Source organism: Salmo salar, chromosome ssa24, assembly GCF_905237065.1.
Source record: "Salmo salar chromosome ssa24, Ssal_v3.1, whole genome shotgun sequence".
NCBI lineage: Eukaryota > Metazoa > Chordata > Actinopteri > Salmoniformes > Salmonidae > Salmo > Salmo salar.
Window position 1 is genome coordinate 30,128,730 of NC_059465.1, and position 9,778 is coordinate 30,138,507.

Consider the following 9,778-nt stretch of genomic DNA (forward strand, 5'->3'; position numbering starts at 1 on the left):
AATGCAGCAACCACCGGGGATGAAACTCGCTAAAGCTTTCTTGGGAGATAGTACCCAACCATCTGACCAATTCAGTAATTAAAAAGGCAGCCACGTTTATCACGTTTGAAATGTTGTGCTTGTATAAAGTGCTGTCAGATTAGCCTACCCATGAAAATGTTGTCCCGCCTCTGTCACATGATTGGTGCACTGATACCCACGTGTTGAAATGGGCATTCAGCATGTGGTGTAACAGACAAAACGTTTTGCAACGGAATCCGACTAATGAATACACCCCAGGCAGGTAGCCTAGAGTTGGGCAAGTAACTGAAAGAAAAACTGTTGCTGGATCAAATCCCAGAGCTGACAAGGTAAAAATATGTAATTCTGCCCCTGAACAAATCAAATCAAGGCAGTTGGCCCACTGTTCCCCGTAGGCCGTCATTGTAAATAAAAATGTGTTCTAAATAAAGGTTTAAAAAAGTACGTTTGCTCCCGTTTTGTGGGTGTGGCAAGCTGTGGCCTGACCAATATCATTGTGACCATTTGAAATAGCAAAACTCGTGCAGCACACCATACTGTAATCGCCCTCTGGGCCACCATAATCGCAACGTCATCAGCTGGGGTGAATTCATTAATTAAGGAAAACCGTTTACTATTTAACCTCTTATAGGAACCAAACAGAGCAAACCGACAGATTATGTAAAACAAATTCAGGTAGGTCCCTCCCAGTTTCATTTGCTTCCGTTTAAGAAACGTTTTGCAACATAATTGGCAGAATTAATAGCCCTACACCCCTCCAGTACCGTATCTGTTGAATTCAACGTTGCCCACCGTTCTGTCATACTGAACGCACCCCTGGTCAGCTGCTGTGCTTCTAGGCCGTTTTCAGACCATTGGTGGGAGATGCTCAAGACCTCACGCCGGTGACAGTTCCGGATTTTGCAAATCACTGTCAGAGTGCTTGTGTAGCCGACCATGACTATTGTTATGGAGCACCCATTTCAACAGCTTCCAGCCGATAAACAAGTGGAAACTAGATAATTCTTGTAGTCGGTGTCATATCTTCTGCCATTCTTTGGTAAGTAGTTTGCAAACTCAGATTTTAGCTTGCTATATTCTAGCCCTTGATCATGACTCCGTTCCATTATATTATACATAAGTCATTTGACGAAGGTGTCTTCTGTATGGCGAGTTTTGTTAAGAGCCACGCGGCAGTTGGTTAACACACGTTGATTGAACATTAACACACATCACTTGCGGTACTGTTTTGGAAGCATAAGGACCGTATCTTTAATATCGGCGATAAATAATAAAACAAAATTAAAAAGGTTGAATAGATACACAGCTTTATACAGTTAGGGTTACCACACCGCCATATATTACAGTTACAGTGCTTGTTTACCAAGATTGAGTGGAATACCTGTGTTGATTGATTAGTATCTGAGTATCCGAACACCTGTGTGTAAACTGAAGACAGACGCATCAAAGGTGTTGTCACTGAAACATGCTCAGGGGCGAAAATCTGATATCAACTTTGGAGGGGACAATTACATGACATTTTCTCAAGAGCAATTCCTGAGGGGGACACCAAAAGTAGTGCTGTAACACAGCCTACATTGTAATATGGTAAATGTATATTGAGGAACCAAAGAAATAAGGTGTCCTAACTACCGGTACCCAAAACTACACAACTAATCACAACAGCAATACCATTGCCTTTAACAAATCTTAGTTCAGTCACCAGTTTAAGTTGAGAGTGGGGTTATCCATGGCGTTTTCCAATTATGTTCCTATTTTACAAGTCAAAAAATGGAGAACCTTTCATAATGTTGCCAAACAAAGACTCAACAAACTTACCTGAGACTCCCTGTCTCTGCCAGTCTGTCCCTGCATATCTGTCCCCAACTCTGCTGTTTGTGTGCCAACTGTTGCCTGCTCTGCCTAATGATATCATTGTGAAACATTTCCATTAGAATTTAATTTCTTTCTTATGAACATTTTATCAACTAGTATTTGAGATATTAGGCTACTAGGATTCTTACTATGCGCTTTGGTGTACTGAAAAATACTCTGATGTCCTTCTTTTATTTTTCTGCCATTTTTCTACCTGGCTGGCTGGCTACACACACACAGTGTGTAGGTTATTTACAGTAGGAGATGGGCTTCTATCATCTTATCTTCTATCATTCTATTTGGGCTTCGATCTAAAAGGTAGCTAGCAAATGTGAAATGGATTAAAATGACAAGAGTTGACAGCTGTATGAGTTCACCATTTACAGAACATATGCTGCAACCTTTTGTAATTTTAATAGTTTGTTTCATATTGGCTGGCTTCCAACAATAGCTGAATTTGCAAAGCTAGCGAGCACCAATTCCGTTTCAGTGGTGTTTGTTATAATCTTTGCTACCCGGGTTAAATAAAGGTGAAATAAAATAAATAAATAAAAGTTCCCTTGCGACAATTCAGCTTTTGCAACGAGACCATTAAATATATTTTTGACAATGGTAGAAGAGTGTAGTTCTGTTCAGTTTGGACTTCAGTTTATCGCTAACCTTATCACAGGGACTTTGAAGCACTAACTTACATCATCTGCATGCTGATCTTGGAATAAATTGACGATAGCAAAGATTCCATCTTTGACGACGCCACATAAATGGAATAGGTACTAGCTAGCTTAATAGTTCATATTTGCGCGCTAGCTCTGCATATTCAGCTAGTGTGTGTGCGCGATTGACTAGATTAACCTCACGTCAGTTACTTTCATTGAGTGCCTTTCAGACAGTAGACACGACCCCTCTGTTACCTTGCCAACTAAGGAACTGGCAGTGGATCAAACCATTGTGAGGCAAAGGGTGGGGGGTTGCAATCTTTTCAAACTTAAAAACGCGCTATTAAGTGTCTATAATCAGCACAATTGCTTTCATTGCGTATTATTCATATTATTTAAATTACATAGTTATGTTTCAGTGATATATTGGGGGGGACAAATCATATTTTTCCCAGGATGGGGGGGTCATGTCCCCCCCGTGTCCCCCGGGATTTCCGCCCCTGAACATGCTGTGTTAAAACCGGTTAAAATAATGTACAGTGTGTGTGTTTTGCATTTGTGAAATTATTTTGATGTCATATGAAAGTAGAGGGATTTATTTTTTTTCTAGAACCATGTGTTTTATATGGAGTATTTAGCTATTTTGGCTTCGAGAGCCAATTCGCCCTTTAAACAGAACATGTAAGGTCCTTGGACTAAGGAGTATCGTTAGGCTCCTTTAGGCCAATATTGGGCTAGCCACAGCCTATGCATAGACCACCACCCACATTCCTCTCTACTTTGTTGCAAAAATCTCTTGCATGTTACCCTATTGCATTTATTGCTACAAAGTATCACACCATTTGCTACAGCCCATCATGGATGAAGACAGAATAATTAGATTGTGGTTGGCCATCAATTTGTCAGTAGGTTACGTGCTTTTCTCTGAATATTTTGCATGCATCCAAGGTTAGTGTTATGAACATTTGATTGACCTGACAATACTAGGAGTCCGGAGAGGCATTCCTGTATCCAGAGAAGGGACTTTCATTAGCTTCATTAATCAGTACTCTGATTTGCCTGAGGGATTTCAGAAAGTGAGTAGTGATCGGTCAAAACACCTCTGTAAATCCCAAGCAAATAACTGCCTGAAGGGACAATCTAATTTATTTGTTTAATTTTTTTTTTTACCCCTTTCTCTCCAATTGGTAGTTAGTCTTGTCCCATCGCTGCAACTCCCGTACGGACTTGAGAGAGGCGACGGTCGAGAGCCATGCATCCTCCGAAACACCACCCTGCCAAGCCGCACTGCTTCTTGACACATTGCTCGCTTAACCCGGAAGCCAGCCACACCAATGTGTCAGAGTAAACACCGTACAACTGGCGCCCGAAGTCAGCATGCAGGCACCCGGCCCGCCACAACGAGTCGCGATGGCACAAGGAAATCCAGGCCGGCCTAACCTGGATGACGCTGGGCCAATTGTGCGCCGCATCATGGGTGTCACGGCTGGCTGTGACACAGCCTTGGATCGAACCCGGGGCTGTAGTGATGCCTCAAGCACTGTGATGCAGTGCCTTAGACCGCTGTGCTACTCGGGAGGCCTAACAAGGGACAATCTTTTTTGGATCTTATCTCTTTATCAAGCAGTCAAACTTTTTGCTTGCATAATTTAATTCACTGGCCTCGATTTGAAGTTGTGAAAATTGATTAACGCGGTGTTGAGTTTCCCTTGGCAATTCACTGACTGGTGCATTGGGGCATCTTTTTGTGGCTTCATCCTGTTTTAATATACCAAAGGTATTGAATTAGCCATGTGAAACCCCTGTGAACCCTGGTGTTGATATTACACTCTTTCCATTTCATTCTCATTGTTTAAACTGACCTTAACATTTCTTGGCCAACTTTTTTCCTTTTGACCTCATCAACTCAAGACACAGGATATGTATGGTTAATTTGTTTCTGTATTTTATTATGGTGTAATGGATTTAGTGTTATTTTAATGTTATGCTCAATCAATTATGTATAACTGCTACATTGAGTTGTGACTAGCCCCATATCATGTTGGAATTTCAAAGCTCTTGCAGGATAGGCCTAAAATCTAATCTTTGTTTTCCCACCAGTTCTATATTTCCATATTATTATGTTATGATTCACCTCCCTGACCCAGGCCCTTCTCCCCGATTGCTCAGTTGGTTGTGGGGCCAGCTCTAGGAAGAGTCTTGGTGGTTCCAAACTTCTTCCATTTAAGAATGATGGAGGCCACTGTGTTCTTTGGGATCTTCAATGCTGCGGAATTCTTTTCCAACCTTTCCCAGATCTGTGCCTCGACACAATCCTGTTTCAGGGCTCTACGGACAATTCCTTTGACATCATGGCTTGGTTTTTGCTCTGACATGCACTGTCAACTGTGGGACCTTATATAGACAGGTGTGTGCCTTTCCAAAATCATGTCCAATCAATTGAATTTACCACAGGTGTAGAAACATCTCAAGGATGTCAATGGAAACAGGATGCATCTGAGCTCAATTTTGAGTCTGGATACTTATGTAAATAAGGTACATATTTACATAATTCTCCTATTAGAAAAGGCTAAGCAAAGAATATTCTTACAAATAGTTGGATCATTGGAAGTCTTTAAACCGAATGTGCTTAGGTAGGTTACTATACAATAATTAGTCTACACCTTGCGATGAAGAAAACTGTGCGACACTTTCCCCCTGTAGTGTGGTGGTATTGGTCCTCTTTGGGATCTCTCCAATGTACAAATAGACCGATGATGTTATGGATATGCACTGAGTGTACAAGACATTAGGAATACCTGCTCTTTCCATGACAGACTGACCAGGTGAAATATTTGATCCCTTATTGATGTCACCTGTTAAATCCACTTCAATCAGTGTAGATGAAGGGGAGGAGAAAGGTTAAAGGTAGATTTTTAAGTTTTGAGAAAATTGAGACATGGATTGTGAATGGGCAAGACAAAAGATTTAAGTGCCTTTGAACGGGGTATGGTAGTAGGTGCCAGGCTCACCGGTTTGAGTGTGTCAAGAACTGCAACGCTGCTGGGTTTTTCACACATCAGTTTCCCGTGTGTATCAAGAATGGTCCACCACCCAAAGGACATCCAACCAACATGAAACAACATTGGAGTCAACATAGGCCTGTGGGACGCTTTCGACACCTTGTAGTCCATGTCCTGACGAATTGAGGCTGTTCTGAGGGCAAAAGGGGGTGCAACTCAATATTAGGAAGGTGTTCCTAACGTTGCTTTTTTTTACACTCAGTGCATTTCCTTTTCCTGTTGCAGAGGCCTAGGGCCAATGATGGGCCTAATTTTCTTAGCTATGTGAGAGTAGATTATAGAAGCCTTGCATTTGGCGTGATAGTTGGACCTACTGAAAGTTTAATGAGTCTCGGTAGGGCTTTCAGAAATCATCTGTCAGGTGCTCTGAGCAGAGTGAATCATTTAGCATTTTGTTGATTTTAAAGTTCAATAAGAGTTTGCTGTCATCCCTACCAGTTTCTGCTCAGAATGTTCCTATACTGTTTGTCTCAAACCATGTGTTTCTTGTAGGCCTAAAGAAAAAGGTTGTTTTTTTTTAGCCACGCTTTGCTCTCAAAATATTTGACCAAGCATACAGACATATTAGGCTGCATTGTTGGGGCCCGTTGTTACTGCAGCAGGTAGCCTAGCAGTTAGCGCGTTGGGCCAGTAACCGTTAGGTCGCTGGTTCGAATACCCGAGCCGACAAGGTGAAAAATCTGTCTGTGCCCTTGAGCATGGTGCTTAATCCTAATTTGCACCAGGAGCGCTGCACTACTATTGTTGACCCTGTAAAACAACACATTTCACTGCACCTATCTGGTGTATGTGACAATAAAACATATAGACATTGCCCTTTTAAGGCTACAGCAGGTAGCCCCCTCTCGCTGTCTGGCTTTCTCCCTTTCAGTAGGTCCACCTATCACGCCAAATGCAAGGGTTCTAATCTACTCTCACGTAGCTAAGAAAATTAGGCCCATTGGCCCTAGGCCTCTGCAACAGGAAAATGAAAAACTGAGTGTAAGAAAACATTAGGCACAGCCTCAATTCATCAGAGCATGGACAACAAGGGGTAGAAAGCGTTCCAAAGGGATGCTGGCCCATGTTGACTCCAATGCTTCCCACAGTTGTGTGAAGTTGGCTGGATGTCCTCTGGGTGTTGGACCATTGTTGATACACATGGGAAACTGTTGCGTGTGAAAAACCCAGCAGCGTTACAGCTCTTGACACACTCACTGGTGCACCTACTACCATACCCCGTTCAAAGGCACTTAAATCTTTTGTCTTGCCCATTCACCCTCTGAATGGCACACATACACAATCCATGTCTCAAGGCTTAAAAATATTATTTAACCTGTCTCCCCCCTTCATCTACACTGATTTTAAAGTGGATTTAACAAGTGACATCAATAAGGGATCAAAGCTCTCACCTGGTCAGTCTGTCATGGAAAGAGCAGGTATTCCTAATGTCTTGTACACTCAGTGTATAGCCATAAAATCATGTCTCTTTGTACCTTGGAGAGATCTCAAACAGGACCAATACCACCACACTACAGGGGGAAAGTTTTGCCCAACATATTCAAACATTTTTTCCTTCTCCATTACCTCTCCTGTACTTTCTTTCTTCCTAACCCCTCTCTCTTTCTTTCTTCCTAACCCCTCTCTCTTAGTTCTTGGGAATGTAGACAAAGCTGACATGTAAATTGTGCAGGATGTTACTTTTCCAGTATGGGCAAACATGGTATTTTTAAATCTCTCTACAGACTGCCTTGGCTCTATTGTTTTTGCTCGAGTTAAATCTGACATCGCAGGGAACATCAGAGTAAGTAGCCTACATCAACTTTTTCATATGGTTGAAGTGCAAACTGGTGAACTTGGAGCCATAAAGAAACAAACAACTATATTACTGAACTATCCCTGTTTTAGAAAATCAAGGTGGTTTATGACAGCAACCCAGCAGGTTCAAGACCCGCGAACAAATCCTGGAGGTAGAGAAGGAGCTGTATGGAGCAGGCTGGCCCAAAGTGGGAGCCACCCTGGCACTAATGTGGCTGAAGAGGTCAGACAAATGTTTTATTTTTGGAGCTTGAGTCTGTAAAACTTTAGGATGCTGTTATTATAAGACTTGTCATGAGCATACAAACCTCTTATAACATCTCGTTAGCATCTAATAATGAGCTTGATTAAGTACCAGACATTTCAATTCAGTTGAAATTTCAATAGAGGGATATTTATATAGTCCTTATTATAAGACATTATAAAGCCTCATACCTGCTTTTAACAGGTAATAAACCAATCTACCGGAAGGCTTTAAGTGTTACCGTTGAGTCTGTCTACAGCTGTACCTGCTGTCTGATATGTGATTTGTATTTTTTCTCATTCTTCATTGACCAGGGGTCTCCGGTTTATCCAGGTCCTGCTGCAGAGTCTGGTGGATGGGGAGAAGGGACGAAAACAACCTCATCCGGGTCAATTGCACCAAAGCTTATGATCTGGCCCTGAAGTACCATGGGTGGTTAGTGCAAAAGCTCTTCAAGGTAAGCGCCTCACCATAGCATGATTGCTTTCGGTTACGGCTTTAATTACACTGCGTCTCCATTGACAGTTTATCACATTATCTGAAACTGTTATAGTTTAGCCAATTTGAAATCACTTGGTAAATAGCTGTGCTAGTGGTGGCCATCATTCAAGTGATGTCACTGTCTCTTAGATCTAACAGTCAACTTTGTTTGATTATGACAAATCTGCCTATTTGAACTGACTTTACTTGAATATCTTCCACTGTAGGCAGCTGTGTTCGCAGCCCCCTACAAGGCTGATTTCCTGAGGGCACTGTCTAAGAGGTCAAGGAAAAGGATTGCTGGGACAAAATACGACTATTTCTAGTGAACTTCACTGCCACTAATGATGCCATCTATGAGATGTACACCAAGATGAATGCTGTGATCTAATTCCATTGGTACATCAACGTGATTATATTTTATAAAAGATGCCTTATTATTGATGTCGTCATACAAATGTCATCTCACCTAATCATTTAGGAAGTCAAAATCAAATCTCTTGCGGAAACAGTCATATCACAGGAGACTAATATTTGTATAGTCAAAGCAGCGGCAAGAGTAAACTGTCAAGTCGGGATGATTTGTTTTAAAAGATTGAAAAGTTTCAAGCTTCAAATAAGTGAGTCTTTTAAAGTGTTCTAAAAAATGTGTTGGAAAGGAAATGTTTTATAACCTTTACATGTTAAGTGACATTGAAATCAATCCACCAAATGGTGACATTTCATTTTAGGCTGTTTCATAAATATGATTGATTGTGAATTACATTGTGATGCAGTGTTCATTATGAAAAATAAACCAGATTTATTTTGTGTAATTATAGTGGCTGAATCAAGCCATGCGAGTATAGAGATATGCCACTCTAATATTGTTAACCTAAATGTGCCTTCTCCCATTGACACAGGGGAGAGGGTGAACTCTCACTGGCTTTGTCTTTGTCCAACAGTGCAACTTTACAGGATGCCTGCCTCTTGAGTTGTTTTTGATTTTCATAAGACACTTTTGTTTCTCTTGTGAAACATATTACAGTGTACCCTAATGAACACACCCCTGTGGTTTATTGTAGAGGGTTTATCTTGCTTCGTTATGGTTATCGTGTCTTTCCTTGGTATTTCTTAGTTTTACTTCTGATTGACTTTCTAATACCGATTCGGTGCCTCCAGATGTCCTTTCCTTGCCCTATAGGAATTCCTATTTGTTTGGTGGCCTGTATGTCACAAAATGTAATGAAAACACTATGGAATTATAGTAAATTTCAAGTAACAATTAAATGCACTGAAAATTGATTGTCAGTGATTAGTTTCCATTTTCTGGTTATGAATTTGTTGGTATCACTTGATTTTCATGAGAAATGTGTATGAAAAGGATTCAAATGCTGTGCATAAATTATGCACGATATTATACATTATTTTAATCTTAGATTGCAAATGAATATTTTTACCAAAAATTACCAGTTTGTAATTTTATATTGAATTGTGTCAGCAGAGAGAGCACCCCCCCTATCCATATCGAACGGACAGCAGTGGAGAAGGTGGAAAGTTTTAAGTTCCTGGGCGTACACATCACAGACAAACAGAAATGGTCCACCCACACAGACAGTGTAGTGAAGAAGGCGCAACAGCGCCTCTTCAACCTCAGGAGGCTGAAGAAATTTGGCCTGTCACTC

At 41.2% G+C, this 9,778-nt stretch overlaps 1 pseudogene; it reads left to right on the plus strand.

The window, feature by feature from the left end:
• Positions 1 to 633: 633 nt before the first annotated feature.
• On the plus strand, positions 634 to 9,424 carry LOC106585633 (glycolipid transfer protein-like; annotated as a pseudogene).
• The last annotated feature ends 354 nt before the right edge of the window (positions 9,425 to 9,778 follow it).